This window comes from Mustela lutreola, chromosome 16 (genome assembly GCF_030435805.1).
Source record: "Mustela lutreola isolate mMusLut2 chromosome 16, mMusLut2.pri, whole genome shotgun sequence".
Lineage (NCBI taxonomy): Eukaryota > Metazoa > Chordata > Mammalia > Carnivora > Mustelidae > Mustela > Mustela lutreola.
The window spans coordinates 32,380,637-32,404,888 of record NC_081305.1 but is presented as its reverse complement, the minus strand read 5'-3'; the positions used below and the strand labels follow the sequence as shown (position 1 = coordinate 32,404,888).

General features: G+C 45.3%; 1 long non-coding RNA gene across 1 annotated transcript; it reads right to left on the bottom strand.

Moving 5' to 3' along the window:
- Positions 1-21,844: 21,844 nt before the first annotated feature.
- Positions 21,845-23,188, bottom strand: LOC131817499 (uncharacterized). The gene is made up of 3 exons (XR_009348534.1): positions 23,123-23,188; positions 22,511-22,678; positions 21,845-22,073 (listed from the first exon to the last, which is right to left on the bottom strand). It is a non-coding gene; the product is annotated as an uncharacterized LOC131817499 (long non-coding RNA).
- Positions 23,189-24,252: the final 1,064 nt, after the last annotated feature.

Sequence of the window (24,252 nt, the reverse complement as noted above, 5' to 3'; positions counted from 1 at the left end):
GTGTATCTTGGGAATTTGTTGTTTTTATGCTCAGCTTTTACTCTCATTTCTGGTAAGAACTTCCCCATTTTCCTTGGGAAAAACACGCCTCCCTTGAACTCAGTCTATATGGTCTGGGTGAGACTGACTCCCCGCCCCCCCTTGCTGGCCCCAGACCTAAGGCATGGCATGTGACTTTGGCCTTAGTCTATATGGTCCAGACATGCATGTGATCTTGACCTAAGCCAAGCCATATAACCATCCCTTGACCATAGTAAATGGTTCAACAATGACCAATGGTCCCAGTGAGAGTCAGGCTCACTCTTTTTATAGGATGAGTTAGGGAAAGGGAATTCTATTTTCTAATGGACTTGTGGCTGGAAGGAAATGAGTCTGGAGCTTCAGAGCACCCCAGGTGATAGAATGGAGTCACACGGAAGAAAACAGGGTGACATATGGAGAGACTGAGACCAAATCTGGACAGAAATTACTTAGCTGCTTAAAAGATGAGTCAGAGGTTACCAAGTAGGGAAGAAGTGGACAGCATTCTTGGCAGAAGAACTGACTGGTGGCTAAAGTGAGAGAGTCCCCAGAGGGAAGGAGATAGAGTCACAGGCTCTGGTGTCAACTGGTAAGTCCTTCTATCTCTCTGCCTCAGTTTGCTCATCTGACAAGTGGAGCCAGTGATGTCTACCTTGTTAGGCTGGTATGAAAATTATCATACCAACTTTTCCCCAAAATGCCTGGCACATAGTTGGTGCTTAAATAGTTGCTTTTCTACTGTTCTTTCTAGTAATTTATTATTACTTTTCAAGGCATGGAGGCATGGCGGCGCATGGGGTATGTGTATATTAGTCATTTTTCAGTTGCAAAAACTAACTCAGACTAGCTTAAGAAGAAACAGAAGGGAATTGTTGGCTCACATGTGGGTACGGTCCAAGGCGCTAACGGATTTCAGGCATGGCTAGATGCAGGGGCTCACATAATATCAGCAAAATACTGTTTATCTCTCCATCTTTTGCTTCTGTTTTCCATGGTATAGGTTCCATTTCAAGGGTATGCTGGAGCTAATTATAAAACATTCAGGAATCTTGCACAGTTAAATCATTGGTAGCATGAAATTGTCCATGGTAGGAGTATTTATATCATGGAAATTGGCAAACACTACATGTCAGGGCCTTTTTTATTTTTATTTTATTTTATTTTTTTGTGGGAAAAGAGCTAGCTCACCGGCACATGACTGTTCTATTCTCCAAAAGGCACTTCCATCGCACCAGCAAGATGGCTGCTGGCAGCAAATGGCTGACATCCCACCATCCCTGCAACTGAAATGGGAAGCAAGTACTTCTTCCCCAGAAATTCCAGCAGATGTCCCAGGGTTGGGTCTTATTGGCCTGGCTTGGACCACAGGCCCATTTATGGAATAGTCACTAGGGCCAGGGCGCCTGGGTGCAGAGTAGACCCATTGGCACATGTCGTCTCTGCAGCTGGGAGATGGGGTCAGCTCCGCCTGAACCATGTGGGTGGAGTGGGTGGGGATGGTTCCCTTTATTTTAACAGTCCCAGAACCTGGCTGCCTGGCGGGAAGTGTTTATTGCTCGCACATCTGGGGTTTGGCTGGAGGGTCTGGCCAGACTGAGCTTGTGTGAGGCACTGAGCTGGGACAGCTCTCCTCCCGTTCTCTGTTTTTCTCCTCCTGAGACCAGCTGATGAGCCCTGAATGTCCTCCTCGGGGTGATGACCAAGTCACAAGACAAGAAATAGTGATGCCCTTGCAGGGCTGAGGCTCAGACAGGGTACACCATCACTTCTGCCTCACTCTTTTCCCCACAGCTGCAGGACTGAGCCCAGAGCCAAGGGGTGGGGGCATAAACTTTGCTTCTTTAGTGAGATAAACCTTAAAGTCCAACGGCGTAGTGTTTAGATGCAGAGAGGGGAGAAGGATCGGGACCTTTGAAACAGCAGAGCACCTTCTCTAAAGAAAACCAGACTGGCATCAGTAGCAGAAAGGGAAAGGATGCTGAGGGGATATAAACAATGAATGTGCAGTGAGTGTGTTGGGGAGGGTGGGAATGGGTTTGGCTGTGCTGTGTGTCGTGGGGAGGGGGGAGGGTGAGAGGGAGAGCTTCTGGAAGACGGGAGCCTAGAATATGAGGTAAAGGACAGGACTGGAAAGGGCCTCCTGCCTTTGTGACACCACGTGTGTGACTGGGTCTGCAGACTCAGGGGAACTGTCTCATTTTTTCTTTGGCCAGGAGCAGATCTTGAGCAAGGATTTGAGTGTGCATTTATTTGGGAGGTAATGCCAAGAAACAATGAGAAGAAAGTGGGAAAGTGAGCCAAAGTGTGCTGGGAAACTGGTTCTCTCGAGTTTTTTTTTTTTTTTTTTCCTTCCTTTTTTTTGAGAGAGAGAGAGAAAGAGCGCAAGTGGGGTGCGGGCAAAGGCAGGGAGAGAGAGAATCCTAAGCAGGCTCCATGCTAAGCGTGGAGCCCAATGCGGGGCTTGATCTCATGACCCTGAGATCATGACCTGAGCTGAAATCAAGAGTCAGATGCTTAACGGACTGAGCCACCCAGGCGCCCCTAACCTGGTTCTCTGAACTAAACAAATCATTATTGTGTTCTCTGAACTAAACTAAAACATTATTGTGTCTGTTCATTTCCTGGTGTAAATGTTCCCACCGTGTTTGATTTCAAGCTGCTGACATGATACATCTGAACAAGCTGGGAAGAGGTGGGTAGATGGGCTTGCAGGGGCTCTCGGGGGCCACGCACCATGGCAAGCGACACGGAGATGGAAGGTGGCTGGCAAAGGAGGCATCATCTAGCCAGTCACTGTAAGCCACTAGAGCTCAGTACCACTGGGAACTGCACAAGCAGTGGTGCATAGCCTAGGTCTCTGTGGTACCCTTTCACGTCAAGGGGCTGGGGTGCTCCTTTACCAACTTCCCATCTGCCATTGGTTCAGGTAATTCCCTTGCTCTTCTGGCCAGGGCTCTGGCTGCTGAAAAAGACCCATGAGGCTGGACGTTGAGAGTTGGGCCACTGTGTGCTACTATTTGCTACGGGAGATCTGGAGAGTTACCAGCAGAGAGAAAGGTCTTCCCACTGAATCCCTTACAGCGTCCTCCAACAGACTAGCCTTTGGGGTCCCTCACCAGCTTCTGGGCTGTTCTCCACCAGCATACTACCTACCCCTTCATTGAAAGAAACGTTACCTGCTTCCCTCAACAGGAGATGGAGTAAACATCTTTAAACTTTTCCAGCGATGCCATTTTGACATTCTTTAGATGTGAAGGGGGTTTCTGGACCTTGTTGGGGGTGGGAACATAATCATATTATGTTTATTTCTTGTTTTTGTTTTTTTTTTTTTTCCTCAGACCCTCTGATGTTTCTTTCTAGGAACTGGAAAGCCTGGCGAAAATTCTCTCTGTTGTGGTGTTGTTAGCTGCTAAAATCCATTCATTTCCTGGAAACTACTCATTTTTGGTGATTTGCTGTGGGGTGCAGGCAGGGTGAACCAACCCCACATGGGACAAGCTACAAGTGTCCCAGGAGGAGCCCTTAGGAGAGGACCACTGGGAAATGGTGGATGAATCCTTCAGCTTTATTATCCCGAGTGGGACACCTCAGGCACGTCCCAGGGGTCTGGTTGGGATTGCACCCCTTTTGCCCACAGCTATAACCTGCTCAGTAACCCACCTTATATTGCTCACCTTCTCCTCCTGCCTCACCTCCCCACGTCCCTACAGGTGCCTCCTGGGACCACTTCCTTGATCAGCTGCTTGTACTCACATCCTGTCTCACTTTGGCTCTGCTTTGGGGGAACTCAGACTGGGGCACCCCTGTTGGCTTCTGACCTAGACTATCTGGCAGGGCTTCCCAAAGGGGCTCACCAGGGCTTCAATATCTGGTCGAAGAATCAAAGAACGTGAAAACCCAAATCCAAGGAAGCTGAGGGGGAGACTGCCCAGGTCTGCACGTCCAGCCCCCCTATCTCCTGAGCCCTGGACCCGGCATCCTCTTGAATGGTTCCAACTGGAACCCCAAGCTCAGAAAGTAACTTCTCAGTCCTCCCCACCCCTCATACGCAGCATGCCTCTTCTCCTGTCATCACTCACCCTGGTCTTGCCTCCCTATAGCTTCTCCTTCTGAAGCAAGGGTGGCCACCTTTGTCGCCACTGTGAAGCCCTGGCCGTGGACTCCCCATGGCCATGAAGAGGAAATCCACGCTCCTGGCCATGACCTCACAAGGCCCCTCAGGAGCTGCTCCCCAACCTGTCTGCAGTCTCCACGCTCTGCCCTTGGAGCAGAACTGCCTTCGGGTCCTAGAATCCACACGCTTTCACCTGTGGGCCTTAGTGCAAGCTGTTCTCTGTCACAACCTTCTTCCTCCCTCTTCCCCTGGCCGGCCCTGGCTCATCCTTTAGGCTTAGCCTAGATGTCACCTCCACAGAGTGGAAACCTCTCAGTCCCAGGATCTGGGTGATGAGAGCGCATTTTCTCATGACCCCCCGTGGATATGTGGATCCCCTGAATTGTACTCAGTGACTTAATCACCTCTCTCTGGGGAAAGGCAGCCTGTCCCTAAGCAGGCCCCTTCTGATTTGTCCCCGGGGCGTGTATCCCCGGCATTTAGGGCTGAAGCCACTCTGTGAATGTCTACCCAGTGAGGCAGGCCGTGAAAGGTTGACTCTTCTCCAGCCTGCCCTGGAAGCCTGCAGCCAGAGACCTGGGCCCCGAGCTCTCCAGGAGGAGGCAGAGCTTTTGCTCGGCAGCCTCTGTGTTCCCCACGACATCTTCTTCAGGTTCTTTAACGGGAAGAGAGGGGAGAGAGAGTCAGGAGGCAGGGCAGAGAAGAAAGCCAGCCCTAATCCGTGGCCCAGAAGGAATGAACATTTCCAACCTTGCCGCATCTCTCATCTAAGTAGGTCACACGGAAGAACTTGGAGTCCCTGTCAAAGTTTCAGGCGAAAACAATAACTTGGTTTTGACCTTGCTCTCTTCAAAAAGCAAGTTGCTGCTGAGCCGCAACATCAAAAAGAATAAATAATTGTTTTTCTTTTTTGTTGTTATGATATGGATCAGCTGAGCGGTTAGTGGTAAGCAAGCGGCTTTGATTCGACTCTGGCTCCCCAGCGCTCCAGCCTCTCTGTGTCAGCGGGCTCCTGTTTCCACCCCAGGATAGCAGAATCCCTTGATTAAATTCATATTTGTTTTAATCTTTCCCTGTGTCTGATCTCGAGCTCAAAGATGGGCAGGAGAAAAAGCTGGCTGCCCCTGCTGTGGCCACGGGGAGGGCCTGTGTCAGGCCCCACGCTGTTTGTTCTGTCCAGCGCGATAAGGCCGCCAGCCCGCGGCGCCCCATCATGCCCACTGTGCCCACCCCGGTGCCCGCTGCCGGGACAGCCCACTGAGCCGCGGGGCCGCGGGAGCTGGCCGAGGAGGGTGGGGGAGGCAGGCAGCCGAGCGGCGCCCGCCACAGCCCGGGCTCAGACCCCGCGGCTGGCTGGACTGGGGGTGCGAGAATTCTCTTTCAAAAACTCCAAAGCTGGAAACATCCTGGATCGTAGGTGCACGGAGTGGAGTTTCTCCCCCTGGGGGGTTCAGGCCGGGCTGCTGTCATGTGTCTGTGTTTGACACCTTCCTACTTTCAGCCCTGTCTGTCCTCCTCCACCCCACCCCCGCGCGCGCAGGAGAAATATCCTCAAATACACATTGTTGCTTTGTGCGTGGATGTGCGTTTCTTTTTTCTATTGTGGTAAAATGCACAGAACACAAAGCGAACTTTTCGTAATGTTTGTGATATTAGTATACAGAGAGATGCTGTGTTCTGTACCGGGTAGTCGTCAAGGGGATAGGCTCTGGACTCAAGCAGCCTGAGCTCAAAATCCCAGCTCTGCTGCTTGCTAGCGGTTACTTAGCCATTGGGTGCCTCAGTGTCTCCATCTGTGAAATGGGACGCTATATTCATTCCTGCTTCAGAGAGGAGTCCAGAAGATGAGATGAGATCATATGTACGAAGCACTTAGAATGCTGCCTAAATTCTAAATTCTAAATGCTCTAAAGATGTTATTTTTTTGAAGATTTTATTTATTTATTTGACAGAGATTACAAGTAGGCAAAGAGGCAGGCAGAGAGAGAGAGAGAGGAAGCGGGCTCCCTGCTCAGCAGAGAGCCCAACTCGGGGCTCGATCCCAGAACCCTGGGATCATGAGCTGAGCTGAAGGCAGAGGCTTAACCCACTGAGCCACCAAGGCGCCCCATAAGATGTTAGCTGTTTTTATGATTGTTTTTCACTTTTGATTTTCTCTCACTTAGCCCTGTATTTTTGGGGATCACCCATGTGTGCTGTACACACATCTTGCTTGCTTGCTTTAAACCGTATTCCGTATTCCATTCCTGGTGGCTCAGTCCTTTAAGCGTCTGACTCTTGATTTTCACTGGGGTCATGATCTCAGGGTCATGAGATCGAGCCCCACATTGGGGAGTCTGCTTGAGATTCTCTCTCACCCTCGCTCCCTGCCCCACCCCTGCTCACGATCTCTTTCTCTCTCTCTAAAGTAAATCAATAAATCTTTAAACTGTATTCCATAGTGAGCATTGCCCACGTTTTATTTTTTGATTCCTCAGAGATGGACCCCTCCTTGGCAATGAGTTCTGTCCCTCGCAGACCAGTAGGAGGATTTCTGCTCGCAGGAGTGGGGTCACAGGGTCCTAGGTCGGGCGTGGGCAAACTTTTCATAAAGGTGACACAGTAAATATCTTTGGCTTTGTGAGCTGTACAATTTCTGTTGCAAATATCCAACTCTGCCGTCTTAGCACTAAAACCACCATAGGCTATACGTTAGTGGGTGTGCGTGGCTGTGTTGTCATAAAATTTTAATTATAAAAACGGGGGGGGGCAGATTTGGCCTGCAAGCTTGCAGACCCCCCTTACTAGGTCATAAGTATGCCCAGTACCACCCACTGCTCCCAGACTTCCTACCCAGTTTATTCTCCTCCAAGTAATGCTCATGAGTTCTTGTCTCCCCACGCCCTCCTAACAGGATCCTCTGAGTCAGTGATTTGGACAGCACAGAGGAACCATGGGGGCCCATCTGCCCACCCTTACCCTCTGACTGCCTCTCTTGCCCTCGCTCTCTGGTCATGACTTCTTTCACAGTGAGGTCAGGCCGTTGGCATCTGTTGGTGGAGACATTCCCCTGTGAGCTTTAAGTTAATGTGTTCTTGGGACATTTGAACCATTGTCACTCCACGTATTATGTGCTAGGCGCTGTACTAAGCTCTTTACATGTATTAGCCCCTTTCAACCTTCCAACAACCATGTGAAGTAGATACGAGTAGAATTTCCTTTTCCCGATTTTGGAAATTCAGTCTCAGATAGGTGGAAGGACTTGCCTGAGGTCACACGACTAGAACAAGGTAGAACCAGTACATAAAAGCACATCTGTTTAATGTCAAGTCCAATTACATTCTAGTTCCTCTCAAGTGGGCTCTGGGAGGAGGAGGGGGCCTGATAGAGGAGGTCTAAGAAGCTCAAGGCGGGGGTGGGGCCCATTGGGAAAGAAAGGGAAGAAGCTGATAGCAGACTTGACTCTTGTTTGCCCAGCATGGGTGGGGGCATCTCTGGCTGGGAGCCTGCTGGTGTGTGTTGGGGGGGGGGTTGGTTTGGATACTCATGCTCACAGTGGAAAGCACTTCTGTGGAATCAGCAGCTGAGGACCCAGGTCTGTGGCAGGGGAAGGACTTGGATGAGAAAGGACAGAGATCAGTCACATGTGCCATGCCAAGTGCAAGGCCAGACCGGAACCCTGCAGGAGGGAGGGCTGTGTCCAGACCACCTTGGTTCCCCTCTGTAATCAGTGCTGTGCCTGGCATTTACTTGGCAAAGCAAATACGGCTTGAACATGAATTAATTAAAAGTGATATTTTCCAGCCAATCTTTACCGATGTATTTACACACATATCCTGTGTATGATGCCTTTTTACAAAGTCAACATACCCACCCCATCTTAGTCTCCAGATGAAGAAACAGAACTTCACCAGTACCACCAAAGCCCCTCTCATGTCCCTTCCCAGATCCCTCACTTCCCACAGGCAACCCCCTCTTCTGGCTTCTAACAGCATGAATTAGTGTTGCTGGGTTGTGAACTTGAACTTGATACAAATGGAATTGTTGATGAGCATCTTGTTTTGTTTGGCTTCTTTTGTTCAACATGATGTTGGAGATTCATCCATATTGGTTGAGTGTAGTTAGTTTGCCTATGCTCATTCTTGGAGAAGTATTTCAGGATATATACAGTTCCACTATATATGTGAGACTGTATAGTCTGTCTGTCTGTCTCTCTATCTATCTCACAATTTATTTATCCGTTCTCCTGTTGTTGGGTATTTGGGCAGCGTCCCCTTTTTTGACTATTCCACATAAAGCTGCTGTTGGCATTCTTATATGTATTTTTTGGTGACCATTTACATGATTATCTATTGGGTATATATGTAGGAGCAGAACACTTCGGTCTTAGAGGAGCAGATCTTTAGCTCTGGTTAGACACTGCCCAACAATTTATATTCCCACCCCCGTGCGTGAGAGTTTTATTTGCTCCAGATCCATGAGTACCTCGGGGTTTGCAAACAGCCATTGAGTTTCCAGGTGTTCTGAATATCTCTAAGCTTCACCAGACTGTGGGTTCACATGAGGGTTTCTACCTTGTCCAATGGGCTCTTCCTGATTGGACAGCTCCCTCCACTTCCCGTCTTCTTCCATAGAGCTATAGGTATTAAGACAGTGCACTTGTTAATCGCTACTGATGATGGCATTTCCTGAGCTCTTCCTATGTATGCGATACAAGCACTGTTCAAGAAGTGGTTGATTTAATGATTATGACAACGTTTTAAGACAGGTGCTTAATACCACTTAATAGCAGCCTGTCTTGGACACCTGGGTGGCTCAGTCAGTTAAGCTGCTGCCTTCGGCTCAGGTCATGATCCCAGGGTCTTGGGATTGAGTCCCACATTGGGCTCTCTGCTCAGCCTGCTTGTGCTCTCTCTCTCTCTCTCTGATAAATAAATAAATAAATAAATAAATAAAATATTTTAAAAAAAAATAGCAGCCCATTTTACAGATGAGGAAGCAGACATGCAAAGAGGGCAAGTTTCTTGCGCAAGGATACACAACTGGTAAATTGCAGTGCCAACATTGAATTTAAGCCCATGAAGACTGGTTCAAAGCCTCTCTCCTTAAGTCTCATCTTGTGGTGCCTAGTTGCTCAGTCTTCCTGTGCCATACCCTTGGGCCACCAGCTCCTTCTCCCGTGGGCCCTCCATGAAAGGCACCCACTCACTGGTCTGCTCAGGCAGCTCTTCTCCATGTACCATTGGTGTCCAGGCCACTACCTGGAGCTGGTCTGGGTCACCCTCCTGTGAGGGTGCCATCTGCTGCTCACGTCCCGTGGGAAATGAGTAAGGGAACAGTCCCTGGACAATGTCAGAGGGATCCCACTGCATGCATGAACCCTGGTGTCTTAGCTTTGCTGGCCACAGTCACAGGCTCGGTGGGGTGGTGATGGGGAGAAGTCTTGACTAAGAGCCAGCAGCCTCAGAACTATTATTCTTCCCCCACTTGCAGGCTCAGGTGCCAAGTCTAGCTTATAACATCAGACGTTTCTTTCCTTCAGGAGGGTTTATTTTTTAGGGGTCCTAAGTTCAGTCTGGGTTCTGGTTCCATACAGTATAAGTGGGCCACGGCAAACTTAAGCATGAGAGGAATGGAATGAAAAAATCCTGGGTAGCTCACAGAATCAGGAGAAGATTGGGGTCCTTTGAAGGAGAGCCCAGACTCTCCCAGGATTCCACAGGGGATTGTCCTTCAAAATTGGAAGGGTGTTGGGATCCTGGGGAGGAGGGCGAGACAGACAGAGAGAGAGAGAAAGACAAGGAGAGAGATAGAATCTCCTGGATCCTGGCCCTCACCTGGGAAGCCCTTCAGCCCCTACTCTGACCCATGGAAATTAGCTGGCACCAAGAGGGCGACCAGAAGGCCTAGTGCAGGCCTCCCTAGGCTCCACAGGATGCCCTTGGTAAGTCCACATCTGGAACTATTTTTTTCATCACAGTGACTTTGCTGCCAAACGAAGGGCTGAGCCCTTTTCTGACAATGATTTCACGGCACCATGCAACAGTGAGGAGCACACACGGGGTGAGAACAGCAGCCACGCCCCTGATGAATGGAATGCTGAATTGGAAATGATTTATGGAACAATTTCTCACCTCTTTATTTCACATTCCACTCTTAAGATAACACTTAAGATCTTTGAGGGAAAGAAACAAGAAAAGATGCCTAACGATAGAGAACAAACTGAGGGTTGAAGGAGGGAGGCGGGTGGCGGATGGGAGATGGGGGATGGGGATTAAGAAACCCATGAGCTCTGGGTTTTGTATGCAAATGATGCATCACTGAATTCTACTCCTGAAACCAATATTGCACAGTATGTTAACTAACTTGAATTGAAATAAAGATTTGAAAAGAAAAAAAAACATTTAAAATCTTAAGGGTTGTTTTCAAGAATAGCTAACAAAAATTGTTTGTGCTGTTGTCATTGTGGGCTGTTTTGTTTTTCTTTGTGAAAGCTACTTAAATACAAAGTCAACATATTATGCAAAGGTGAAGAGCATTGCTAGATATATAAAGAAAGTGATTTTGGATTTGAAAGCATTTACAATTTAAAAATGCAAAAAAAAAAAAATCGATTCCAGCAAGTAACCCTGAGATGAGTTTTAGAAAAATTATAAAGAAAAATCTCCATTGGATGCTGCCCAAACGATCATGAAAATGTCCATTTTGACCAAATTCACTGTGGGCATTTCACTTGGTACCAGAGAAAAATTTAGATATTTATGGCAATATTGTGAAGCCACTGGGGCAGCCAAGTTTGCCTGAAAATGGTTTTGAAATTAAAAAATTTAAATATGAACAAAAACACTGACAAGTGCATTTAAAAAATGTTGCTGTTGTTGGGATGCCTGGGTGGCTCAGTTCAGCGCCTGCCTTCAGCTCTGGTCATGATCCAAGGATCCTGGGATTGAGTCCCGCACCAGGCTCCTTGCCTGGAGGGGAGTCTGCTTCTCCCTCTCCTTCTGCCGCTCCTCCCACTTGTGCTCTCTCTCTCTGACAAATAAATAAATAAAACCTTTTAAAAAATGTTGCTGTTGTATAGAGCAGAAATCAGAGGAACCAGAAGCTCCCCCAAATCCTGAACACCGGTGGAAATAACTTGAATTGTGGTCAAACTGTCCAAGAGTGGAAAAATGGATCCGTGAGATATTAAACAAAAAAGAATGGAAAACCAGTGACTAATTCTGACTAGTTGTTGCTTTGACTATGGTTCCTTCCGCCAACTCGCCTGGGGTTGTGATTATTTATCAAACAGATGAAACATGCTGATGGGTCTTGGGAGACCCAGGCTCCACGTGCTGCCCTCAAGGGTGTCGGGCCTCACTCTTCTGCCGAGCCACTCCTGGTGTCCAAACTCTGGTGATGGATGTTCTTCAAGATTGCTTACAATGTTTGAACATTTATGCTCTTGTTTCAGTGTGGCCAAATCGCCCCAGTTGAGTAGGGAAAGCTCTTCTCTATGGAACAGTAGCTAATAGATAAAGAAGATCCAATTAGAAGACGATCATTTGCAACCACTAATAAAATTAATTGACTCAGGCAAGGTTCATTAATGATGTTGAAAGCATTAGATGGAAAGTTGACCAAGACCTGGATTTTGGCACACTGTCAGGGTACTGACCCCACACCCTACCTGCAAAAAAGAAAATATGTAATTGCATATTGGCAAAATTTGGCTATTGTCCTTCTAGTCAGGAATTAAATTTCGTGTCACTAATATAGGAACTCTGTTGTTCTGAACTTTTTGTTGGAATATCATGATGAAACCATAGCTTCACCTTTGAGGGATCCCTGCTAAAGAGGTTGAACCTGCGGGGCACCTTCTCAGTTGTTAAGCATCTGCCTTTGGCTCTGGTCATGATTCCAGGGTCCTGGAATGGAGCCCCCCCATGGGGCTCCCTGTTCAGCAGGAAGCCTGCTTCTCCCTCTCCCACTCCCCCTGCTTGTATTCCCTCCCTCTCTGTCTGTCTCTGTCTCTCTGTCTCTGTCAAATAAACAAAAAAAATGTCCCCCCCCAAAAAAAGATGTTACACCTGCTCCTAACCAGGCCTTTAGCACTAATTCTGGTTTATAATAAATGTAAAGGACTAACAAACAAATAATGCCACAAGGAAACAATCAGACAAATACAGATTGCGCAATATTCCTTAAGATAAAAGGTGTAGGGTCTTCAACAAAGTCAACATCCTAGGGATAAAAAACAACAAACAACAAAACAAGGCTGAGGGGGAATTGTTCTAGACGAATAAAGACCTATGAGACATAAGCGTGGGGTGTGATTTTTGACTGGGATCTAGTTTAAACAACCATAAACGTTTTTGGAACAAATCAAGATTTGAATATAGACTGATTATTAGATGCTGCTAGGGAATTGATGTTGATTTTTTTAGTAGAGATAATGACACTGTGGGGAAGTATCCTTATTTTTAATTAAAAAAAATTTTTTTTTATTTTTTAAGATTTTATTTATTTGACAGACAGAGATCACAAGGAGGCAGAGAGGCAGGCAGAGAGATGGGGGAAAGCAGACTCCCCGCTGAACAGAGAGCCGGATGTGAGGCTCAATCCCAGGACCCCGGGATCATGACCTGAACCGAAGGCAGAGGCTTTAACCCACTGAGCCACCCAGGCGCCCCATCCTTATTTTTTTAAAAAAGATTTTATTTATTTGAGAAAGAGAGAGCACAAATGGGGGGCAGGCAGTGGGAGAGGGAGAAGCAGACCCCCTGCTGAGCAGGAAGCCAGCCGTGGGACTCAATCCCAGGACCCCAAGATCATGACCTGAGCCGAAGGCAGACACTTAACCATCTGAGCCACCGAGGTGCCCAAGTATCCTTATTTTTGACAATGCCTGCTGAAGCACTACTGTTGTGCTGTCTGCAATTTACTTTCAAATTGTTCAACAAAAATAAAAATATGGAAAAGCAAATATGCTAAAGCTAGAGGGATGTTTATGGATGTCCATTTTTCTATACTATTTTTCAGTTTATTCAGACATGTCTTCAAAAGACTTGAAAATAAAAATATTTCAGTGCATATGAAAACCTTGAAACCTCCTAATAGTACGATTACAAAGACTGAGAATATAGAGGCAGGGATTGATTTGGGGGTGGGGGGTGGGGAAAAGGCTGTGCCATAAAATACGGACTTTATGGCTCCCAGAGCTACTGTAACTTGGGGGAGACGTGGGTGGTGGAGTCTGGATGTGGTTGGTGGTGACTGCCACAGTGTGTGAGATCTCCCAGACTAGTGGCTCGCCAGCTTCTCTGGGAACCATTGCCAGGGTTTATGATTGGGTTTACGAAATTCATTCAATACTTTGGCACCTGTGCAAGAAATACATGTATGCCCTTGGAATGGTGAGAGTGCCCTTGGAAAATGTTAGAATAAAGACGAAAAAAACCAAACAGCCCCCGAGGTCTATAAAATCCATATGGAGTCCACAAATTGTGTCTCACCTCTCCCCCATCCACTGGGTTTTACTGTCACTTCCTTGAGCCTGAGGCAGATTATGGCTTGCCTTTAGATTCAGAAGCTGTGATTCTTGACCTTGGCTGCTAAGAAAGGCATGGGTGACCTTGAACAAGTTACTTGGCCCCTGGCACATTAGATTTCTCATCAGTAAATAAAAAATGACAAAATCTGCCTTATAGATTCTTTTTGGCTTTTTTTTCCCCTTTTCTTTTCAGGTGGACTTCATGACACATAAATTAGCCATTTAAAAGTGAAGAACTCGGTAACATTTAGTACATTCATAATGTTGTACAACTGTCACCACCATCTCAATGTGGAATTTTTTCATCTTCCCAATGGAAACTCTGTAGCCCTTAAACAAGAGCTCCCCATTCCCCTGGAAACCACTAATCAGCATTCTGTCTCTATGACTTGACCTATTCTGGGTATTTCAAATAAATGGAATCACACAATAAGTGACCTTTTTTTGCCTACCTTCTGTATCTTAATGTTTAATTCATAATGTTGTAGCATGTATCAGTACTTTATTTCTTTTTATGGCTGAATACTATTATATGTACATACCTCTATTTATTTATTCATTCACTCATCCATTGATGGACATTTGAGTTGTTTCCACCCTTTGGCTATCATAAATAGTGCTGCTATGATCACGCATGTATTTGTTTGAGCTCTTGTTTTCAATTCTTTTAGATATCCAGCTAGAAGTGAAACTGATGGATCATCTGGTGATTCTATGTTTAACTTTTTGAAGAGCTGCTTAACTGTTTTCCACAATGGCTGAACCATTTTACATTCCCACTAGCAAAGTTTGAGGGTTCCAAATTCTCCACATACTTCCCTACACTTACTGTTTTTATTATTTTAAATGTAGCCATCCTAGTGGGCTTGAAGTGGTTATCTCAAATTGTTTTGATTTGTCTTTTCCTAACGACCAGTGATTCATGTGCTTACTGGCCCTTTGTTTATCTTCTTTGGAGAAAGGTCTATTCAAGTCCTTTGCCCATTTTTGAATTGGGTTGCATTTTTTCTTACCGTTGAGTTGTAGGAATTCTTCAAATATTCTTCATACAATCTCTTCTCAGATATGGGGTTTACAAATATTTTGTCCCATTTTGTGTTGTCTTTTCATTCTCTTGATAGTGGCACAAAAGTTTTAGAAGTTGGTGAAATCAATGTATGGTTTTGTTGTTGTTGTTGCCTGGTTTTTTGGTGGTATAGCTAAGGCTCCATTACCAAATACAATGTTACCTCTATGTTTACCGTAGGGATTACAATTAAATCCTAAATTTATAATTGTCTAGTTTGAGTTGATTCCAATTTAGCTTCTAGCACACAAAATCTCTGTTCTATACATCTCTGTCCCTTCTTTCTTATGCTCTTATACATCTTGATATATGTGTGCATATTAAATTAGGGTTTTAATAACTGTTTTATGCATTTGTCTTTTAAATCAGACAAAAGAGGAGCCAGAAACAAAAAAACCACAATAATGCTCGTTTTTTTATTTACCTATGTAGTTTTATATTCCTTGAGATTCCTTATTACTTCATATGGATTCAAGTTACTGTCCAGTGTACTTTCGTTTCAGCCTAAAGGGCTCCTGTTTTTTGCAGGGCTGGTCTCTTAGTAACAAACTCCCTTAGCTTTTGTTTGTCTGAGAATCTCTTAATTTCTCTCTCTCTTCCTTTGTTGTTTGGTTGACTTTTGATTTATTATGGTAAAATATGCAAAACATAAAACTCATCATGATAACCATTTTAAAAAAGATTTTATTTATTTATTTGTGAGAGCACAAGAGCAGGGTAAGGGCCAGAGGGATAAGCAGACTCCCCGCTGAGGAGGGAGCCCGATTTGAGGCTCAAACCCAGGATTCTGGGATCATGACCTGAGCTGAAGGCAGACTCTTAACCGACTGAGCTACCCAGTCGCCCCATAATAACCATTTTTAAGTATATGATTCAGTGGCATTAACTACGTTCACACAGTTGTATAACCATTATCACTATCAATTTCCAGAACTTTTTCATCATTACAAATAGAAACTCTGTACCCATTAAGCAATAACTCTGTATTCCTTCTTTCTTCTTCCCCTTGTCCAGTCCCTGTAATCTCTAGTCTCCTTTTTGTTTCTATGAATTTGCCTGTCCTAGAATCCATATTTAAGTGGAACCACAGAGTATTTGCCCTTTTTTGGTCTGACGTATTTCACTTAGCATAATGTTTTCAAGATTCATTCAAAATTTATTTCAAGGTTGTAGCATGTCAGAATTTCATTCTTTTTTGGTTGAATAATACTCCATTGTATGTATAGACCACATTTAGTATATTCAATCATCTCTTGATGGACATTTGGATTATTTCCATGTTTTGGCTATTGAGCATAATAATGCTATTAAACATTGGTGTTACAAGTATCTGTTTGAGTCCCTGCTTTCAATTCTTTGTAGTATATACCACAAAGTGGAATTACTGGATTGTACACCGATTTTAATAATTTTTGAGGAGCCACTGAACTGTTTTTCACTGCAGCTGCACCACTTTACATGCCACCAGGAATGCATGAGCGTTCCACTTTGTCCATATCCTCACCAATACTTGTCATTTTCTCTTTTTTCATTTTTGTTAATTTATATACATATTTAAGATTTATTTATTTATTTTAGGTAGACATAGAGAGCGCAAATGAGTTGGGGGGGGCAAAGGGAGAGGGACAGAGAATCTCAAGCAGACTCCAGGCTGAGTGCAGAGCCCAGCACAGGGCTCTATCTCATGATCCTGAGATCATGACATGAGCGGAAACCAAGAGTCTGATGCTTAACTGACTGTGCCACCCAGATGTCCCTAATTTATGTATATATATGTACATATATATTTATATTTATTTTTTAAAAAAAGATTTTATTTGTTTACCTGAGAGAGAGAGTGCAGAGCAAGAGAGAGAGAGAGAGAGAGAGCAGGAGCAGAAGGAGAGGAAGAAGCAGGCTTCCTGCTGATCAGGGAGCGCCAAATGGAACCCATCCTTGTGCCCCTTAGATATATTTTTTATAACAGTCTTCCTAATGGGGGTGAAGGGACATTTGATTTGGATTTGCATTTCCCTAATGACTAGTGATGTTGAGCATCATTCCATGTGCTTATAGATCATTTGTAGATCTTTTCTGGAGAAGTGTCAATCTTTTGTTTATTTTTTAATGTGGGTATTTGTTTTCTTGTTCTTGAGTGTAGGAGTTCTTTATATATTCTTGATATTATTCTCTTCTCAGATATATGACTTGCAAAAATATTTTCTCCTGTTTTGTGAGTTGCCTTTTTACTCTCTTGATAGTATTTTTCAATGCACACAAGTTTTAATTTTTGTGAAGTCCGTTTTATCTATTTTTTTCTTCTGTGGCCTGCGTGTTTAGTATTATCCATAAGAAACCATCGGCAAGTTTGAGGTCATGAAAATTTTTTCCTATGTTAGTTTCTAATAGTTTTATAGTTTTAACTCTTAAATTTGGGTCTTTGACCCATTTTGCATTAATTTCTGTATATAAGGTAAGGGACCAACGTCATTACTTTGTATGTGGATATCCAGTTTTCCCAGCACAATTTGTTGAAAAGATTGCCCTTTTCCACATTGAATGGTCTTGGTGGTCTTGTCATAAATCAATTGACCACAAACGGATTTATTTCTGGGCCCTTTATTCTATTCCATTGATCTATATGTCTATCCTATGCCAGTACAATAGTGTTTTGATGTGAGTCTTCCTAATTTGTACTTTTGCAAGATTGTTTTGATGATTTGGGGTCCCAAATGAATTTTAAGGTAGGTTTTCTCTCTTTCTGGAAACAACAACAACAACAACAACAACAACAAACCATGGTTGGGATTTTGATAGGGAGTGCATCAGATATGTAGATTGCTTTGGGTAATATTGCCATCTTAATGATATATCTTCTAATTATGAATCAATTTATTTAGCTCATCTTTATTTCAGCAATATCTCATAGTTTTCATTGTACAAATCTCTCACTTCCTTGGTTAAATTTACACCTAAGTATTTTTTTTTTCATTTGCTATTAAAATGGAATTTTTAAAAATTTCCCTTTTTGGATCGCTCATTGCTAATGTATCAGATATAGATGATTTTTGTGTGTTGATCTTATATTCTGCAACTTTGCTGAATTTATTTATTAATTCTAACAGTGTGTGTGTGTGTGTGTGTGTGTGTGTGTGTATTCTTTAGAATGTTCTACATTAAAAGATCATGTCATCTGTGAGTAAAGAGAATTTTCTTTTTTTCCAATTTGGATGTCCTTTAATTATTTTTCTTGACTAATTGCTCTGGTTCTAGTACTATGTTGCAAAGGAGTGATAAAAGTGAAAAAGATAAAAGAAAGACATCTTGTTTTGTTCTCAATCTTAGGAGAAAAGCTTTCAATCTTTCACCACTGACTATGTTCGCTAAGGGTTTTTTGGAGACTTTATCGCATTGAAGAAGTTTTGTTCTATTCCTCACTTACAGATTGTTTTTACCAGGAAAGAATGTTGGATTTTTCAAATGTCTTTCTTGTATCAACTGAGGTCAAGCTGCCAGCAAGGTAGGTTTCATTCTCTTGGATTGTAGGTGGCTACCTTCTCACTGTGTGCTCAACATGGTCTCTTCTGTGTGCCATGTGGAGAGAGTAAGAGACAGAGGGAAGGGGACACAGCTCCATTTCATAGCAGATTAGAAAATTTCAATTGTCTTACCTTTAAGTTTGCTTATTCTTTCATCTGCCTGATCAAATCTGTTATTGAATACTTCTAGTGGGCTTCTCATTTCAGCTCTAGAATTCCTATTAGATTCCTTTTTTATATTTTCTATCTTTTATGGATATTCTCCATTTGTTCATAATTTGTTCTTCTGGTTTCCTTTGGTTCTTTGTCCATGGTTTCCTTCAGCTCATTGAGCATATTTAAGACAGTTGATTTAAGGTCTTTATCAAGTAAATCTAATATCTGAGCTTCTTTGGGGATAGTTTTTGGCAACATTGTTTCATCTTATGAATGTGCCATACTTTCCTGTTTCTTTGTATGACTTGTAATTTTTTTTTTGTTACAAGTGGGTGTTTTGAATGTTATTATAATATGGTAACTCTCAAAATCAGATTCTCCCCAGTTTGCTGTTGTCGATTTTTGAGGACTGCAGCCATCCATTTGTTAATGACTCTTCTGATTTTTTTTTTTTTTTGCAAGACTGTATTCCTTGTTGTATATGGTCACAGGAGTTTCTGTTCCTTTATCTCATAGGTTTGTCAGTGACCTGAGAGATTTTCTGAAGAGCCTGGAACCAAAAAGAAGAAAAATACTCTCTTACTCTTTGCAGATTGGTTCTAAGCTGGGGCACTCCCCTAATGCTAAGCCAGGCCCATACACATTTGCCTTGGATTCCCTTCCTCCTTGTGCAGACCCCAAAGATCAGCCTACGGTAGAAGTCTGTGATCTTACTGGATCTTTTCTGAGCATGTGTCTATCCCTGGGAATGCACAAGGGATTGCACTCCAGATCCCCTGGTATATGTAGGAGTCCTTCAAAGCCCTTAGCGCCCCAAGGGTCTTCCTATTTAGTCCCTTCCTTCCCAGATTTATGGGTCTGTCAGCTCCTTGCCTTGCCTAGCCCCCAAGGTAGTGGCAGGAACTGGCTACGGGTAGTATAATGCCTTCTACAGAGTCCTCATCAAAAGCCATTCCAGCTTAAGGGAGACAAAACAAAGTTCAGCCTCTGTGCTGGTCCCTCAAGGAACTGCGAGGCAAATCAAAGTGCATAACCACAGTTTTTTTGAGAACAAGATCTGCATTGGCCTCTAGCTCCAGCAGAACACAGCAGGGATGCACGCTGCCATCCCCACGGCTGCCACCGAGCTAGAGAATGGAGGATGATAGGTAGGTAAGGAAAAATGCTACACACTTTTTGAAATTTAGCAGCCTGTCTCTTCATTGAGAACTTCCCTAGTTGTAAATTTTTCTTTTTTGAGATTCTCGTGCCCCATAAGAATTGATTTAATTAGTTTTTGCCAGTTTAATTGTTGCTTCTTGGATCAATTCTTGGAGCTTCTTACTCCTCCATTTCTATGCCATCACTCAACCTCTCCCAGGTTAAAAAACTTTTTTTTATTATGGAAAAATTTAAGCAGACACAAAATTGAAGAGGGCCCTAGGAATTCATGGTCTTATAAATGGTCTTAAAAATGGTCAACTCATGGCCATTCTCGTCTCATCTCTGCCACCAACTATTGATCAAAGGCTTAGGGCTGTGCTCAGAGTTATGCACTGTCTTGTTCTTGCCATAGCTCTGTGAAGTAGTTACTAATATCTCCATACCACAGATGAAGAGATTGAAACTGGGGGATTTCATTTTCTCAAGATCACTTCCTGAACTAGGACTGGAACTGGGATCAGAATCATGGCTCCAACTAATTCCCTAGTTGCTTTTTCATGGAAGCCCATTGGATGTTGACAGCACCCCAAGAGGCAGGTGGTGAGGGACATGGCTAATGTTCATTCCAATCCACTTCTTATCTGCTTCTTGGTAGGCGGCACTGTTTGTGCATTTAGGCAGGTTCCTGTGGCAATGAAATATAGGCAGGAGTGACACGTGTCATTATTGGGCTGAAGAATTTAATTGCTGGTCCCTCACCCTCCAGGCTTCTCTTTACTTGCTGCAGGGAACTTCGAAGCCTTGCTCTTAGATGACCATTCCAGGTTATAGACTGAGGATCCTTGGGTACCTGGGGTCCTTGAGGAGTGACTACAATAGGAGAGCACAGGTCTTCACCAACCTTCATTGTACACATAATGTAGACAAGAAATACACCTTTGTTGTGGCAAACTACCAACATCTGGGGCTTGTTTGTCACTACAGCATCACCTCGCCTGTCCTGACTGGTCAAGCCAGGTGCTATCAGCTATCAGCTATCAGCCCATATGGAAACTAAGCCCCAGCAGCTTGCCCAATGTCCAACAACAAATGTAGTTTTAGAAATCGGGAAGGAACCCACATCCCGGATCCCTTGTAGAGACTCTCACCTACTGACTTCTGGTGGCATGTGTAGCTCTCTGAAAGGGGCTGACCGGACATGGAGTCCTCATGACACCCCAGCAGGATCCTTTTTCTCAGAGTACCTCTTTCATGCCATGGGTCCTAGGCCTGAAATCCTACATTTTTAAAACACTGTTTCCATTTGTTGTGGAGATGGGTTGTTAGTGTGTGGATGCAGCCTAATTTAGAGACCTCACCAATCTTTGTGGTTTTAGAAGATGTAGCTTTTCTGGCAACGTTTGGGGGAGAACAGGGAGCACGTGTACGGCCCAATGTTTCTGTGCATGGCTTTAGGGAAGAGGTCCAAGTTCAAGTCCCACTTACTCTCTGTGACCTCGGAGAAGCCAATTAATCCCCAGAAGCCTTGATCTTTCTCAGATGTGAAATGAGGCTGGTGAGAAAGAGGTTGTATTAAATTAGTTAAATTGTATACGACACAGTTCATGACTGAAACAGATAATAAAGTCACGACAGACAGGCACTATTTTCAGGGAAAGACTAGAAGTTTTGGTGTCAGGCTGTTGGTTCTGCAGGTGGCTTAAGAGCAACATCGTGTTTCAGGATGATCTGCTGGAGGTCTTGGATGGTGTAGACTGGGGAGGAGGGCAGAGGAAGGGGGCCAGTTGGAAGGCAGTCGAAATAATGGGAGCGGGAGAAGAGGCAGGTTGAGGACAGTGAGTGATTGGAAAGGACACTCGTGAGACTGTGGGGGAAAGGGAGAGCTGGGTAGTTGTGACAATTGCTATGACTCCCCTCAGCATGTACCCAGCCACCTGTACTGACCGATGGGACAGCCCGGGCCCTGCCCTGAGTTCTGCGTATCTATCCGGGGCCTCCAGACCTGCTGCTGGGCTGAGTTGGCGGGGCAGCTCTTTTCAGCGGCCTGAATGCTGACACGTGCAACTTACCAGTCGTTACTTTGCACGTTAACCCTGCCTCAGGCCACCTCCTCTCCCTGAGAACCCAGAAAGGAAAACCCCCCAGGACCATCCCAGATGCCAAGGGCAAAAGGAACGTGCAGGGGCAGCCATGCTGGGAGCTGGCTCTTCGCTTTAAAGCGAGGCCACAGGCTTCAGACTCCCTGGCCCTGGGCATAGCCGGAGCCCCCCTCCTGCTTCCCGGGGAATCAAACCCACTTGGTCTCTTTTTCCAAGTCAGCTGAAAAGTTTTTAATCTCTTTGCAAAGTGTCAAGTATCTTCGAGGGCCTCGAAAGGTGATTTTCTAAAAGCAGATCAAACAGCTCTGACATTTGCTGCCAAGCCATTTTAAGTCCTACTACAGGCTTGCCGCTGGCCTCGGCGGCTCGACCGGCTGCAGATAAAGGTGGAAGCGGGATCTCTCATCACAGACGCGAGGAGCCGGCTTGTGGGAGCCCCACCCTGGAGAGAAACAGATTCCGTAGAAGTTAATCTGCTGCTTTGTCTTGGCCAACAATTTATTCTTTCATGAAAGCCAGGCTCTGGCCCCCTCGGTGAATTCTGCACACACATTTTTTTAATTTGCTGGAATTTGCGAAAACACATCAGCGGCCCTGCTGCTTTCGGGTTTTCATGTTTAGCAAAATAATCCCACGGCACAACCTTCAAAGGGGCTCTCAGCATCCTGTGCTGCCCAGTTCTATTTTGGCTTTCCAAAGAGGGAGCCGATAGGCGTTTGGAGTCCCGTGAGGAGCACGGGACCCTGGGGTCGCCTGTCTGCTGTGCCTCGAGGGGCTGACAGCCAGGACCATCCAGGACGTGCTTGACAACTCAGATCCCTGCCAGGGTCAGGCAGACAAAGGAGAGGGCCATGGGAGCTGGGGGCAGGGCAGACTCACCTTTCCTCTTTAACCTGGGACGTCATCCAACTGAAGGTCCTTGTTGCACAGATGGGGAGACTGAGGTCCATCATTTGGAGAGGTCACTCATCTTTCTTCTCTGCCCGGAGCCTCTCTCTTCTGAGACTTAGAATATTAGTCCCCAGGAGACGAGACTTAAGGGGTGACCTGCGTGTTAAGAGAGGGAGACCACAGCATGTTTACAATTCAGAGAAAAGCCTCTCTTCCATGGTAGGATTTCAGACAAAGGGGCAGGGTGGTGGGGTGAGCACTTTCCAGAAGTCTCTCCAACTCTAGGTGATTTTCCATTCTACCTTGTCCTGGGTGATTCCTGGGTTAGGCCTCCTCCTGGCAATATTTGGCATAGGTTCCTGCTCTCCCATAAACCTGCTGGAGGCACAAGCTGGGGCCCAGGAGAAGCTGGGGCTCACACCTGCAGGCCCAGCATGAAACCCCAAGGTGCCTCTGGCTCTGGCTGGCACGGAAGGCAGAGCCCCCCTCCCCGAGTGCTCAGAAAAATAAACCCGGGCCACCAGTATTCTTCCAGGATCCGCTCGGGGGGCTCAGCCAGAGCAGAAGCTGTTCGCTGCGAGGAAGGGGTGGCCTTCTCACCTCTTTGTCCCGCCAGCACGGTCAGCGAGATGTCTCTCCTGCCCCGCGCTCCTGGCCATGTCCTTGTCCTGCCCCCACACCTCCTCATGTGCAGCCTGGCCCTTTGTGATTTCATTTGGCTTTTATTGGCTCAAGCTGGATGTTGGGGAGGAAGCCAGATGTGGGGCCGTGGGAGCACTTGAAAGACCAGGTAATTAGCAGCATCTGCCTCCAACTTCTTATCTTGACAGGCGGACACACAGGGCGGTGACCCGGGAGCTGGGAGGCAGTTGCCTTCTCCACATTAAACGAGGCGGAGGCCAAAGGGGAGCCTTCGTCAGCCTGGAATGCCGCCATCTGTGTGTGCGCGCGTGTGCGCATGTGTGTGGGCACACGTGAGTGTGCATGCAAACATGCAAACATGTGAATGTGAATGTCTTGAGAATCATCCCCGCCGCCCATTGCTCTCTTGCCTCCAGGTCTGGGAAGAGCCGTCTGCCAGTCTTTAAACAGCTGGGGGTGGAATTCGTATTATTTGTAAGTTGGGGAATAATTTACATACGATGAAAGGTATAGATTTTAAGTACACACTTGGATGGATTTTCACCAATGAGCAAAATTCATGTAATCCGCACCCTAACGAAGATGAAGATGTAAAACTTTCTCATTGCCCCAGAAAGTTCTTTATGCTCCTTTCCAGTGAATCCTCCTCCAACCCGCACATGGGCAACCACAGTTGTGATTTCTATCATCACGGATTTAGTTTTTTCCTGCTCTTACATATCATGTAAATGGCATCATGGAATATAAACGTAGACTTAACAGTTTTTTTAGTATTTGGCTTCTTTTGCTCACCATCAAAGTTTTGAAAGTCATCCACGCTGGGGTATGGACCTGTGGCTCATTCTTTTCTAATGCTGAGTATGATTCCAACTGGGTGAGTGTAGCACAATCTGTTTGTTCATTCTCAAGTTGAGAGATATTTGGCCAGTTTCTGGCTTTTGGCTACTATGACCAAAGAAGCATCGTAAGTTGCCGTAAATTGAATGGCTTAAAATGACGCAGATCTATTATCTCACAGTTTCTGTGCATCAGGTGTCCAGGCATGGGCTGGGGGCCCCTCTGCTCAGGATCTCACCAGGCTGAAAGCA